Here is a 687-nt window from a genome sequence, read left to right as displayed (position 1 = left end):
ACGTGCCCTCCTGTGGTTCTCCATGAGCTGTGTCATTTGTTCCATAATAGGGGTGTGCATGTTGCGGTTGTGGCTCCTGGCAAGCTTACGAAACGCGGTATCAACAGTGGCTTGAGTCTCGTGCGAGCAAGTCTGTTCGATTTGTAGTTGTGGCGTCCACATCTTCAATCGTTCAGAGTTGTCACGTATGTAAACCAATGTTGACTTCTCAGCCTTAAAGTAAGATAATACCTTGTGGAACCATGTAAGGCTCCAACTCTCATCTAACCCTGCGATTTGCGCGTTTTTAAAAGCCTCCAATAGAGCCCCCTTCGTGTCCCGTTCCATTATGTCGTGGAGGTGGTATCTATTCGAGGGCCAATTGGGCCATGTACGAGGTGATGGTACCGGACGCTTTTCCACTGGACGGGACTCTAGCGTGGCTCGAAGCCTTTCTATCGCTCCCCTAAGAGCTTCAGCTCGAATTATCCTCTATTGCTTGGCATAACTCGTCGCTCAAGTGTAGTATACGTGCGTGTAGCACCTGTCGACTTTTCTCAATACTCGCCGGTGTGGGTGGATATATGAGCGACGTCGTCTCCGCTCGCTTAGGCGTCTGTACATGCTCACTGGTTGCTGCCCTCTCGAACGATTGTCGCTGTTGTTGTTGGCGCTTAGTCCCTCGACGGTCTATGTCGTCTTCCTCCC

The sequence above is a fragment of the Sphaeroforma arctica genome (genome assembly GCF_001186125.1).
Source record: "Sphaeroforma arctica JP610 unplaced genomic scaffold supercont1.136, whole genome shotgun sequence".
Classification (NCBI taxonomy): domain Eukaryota; class Ichthyosporea; order Ichthyophonida; genus Sphaeroforma; species Sphaeroforma arctica.
The sequence above is the reverse complement of the archived record's forward strand: the minus strand, read 5'-3'. Positions refer to the sequence as shown.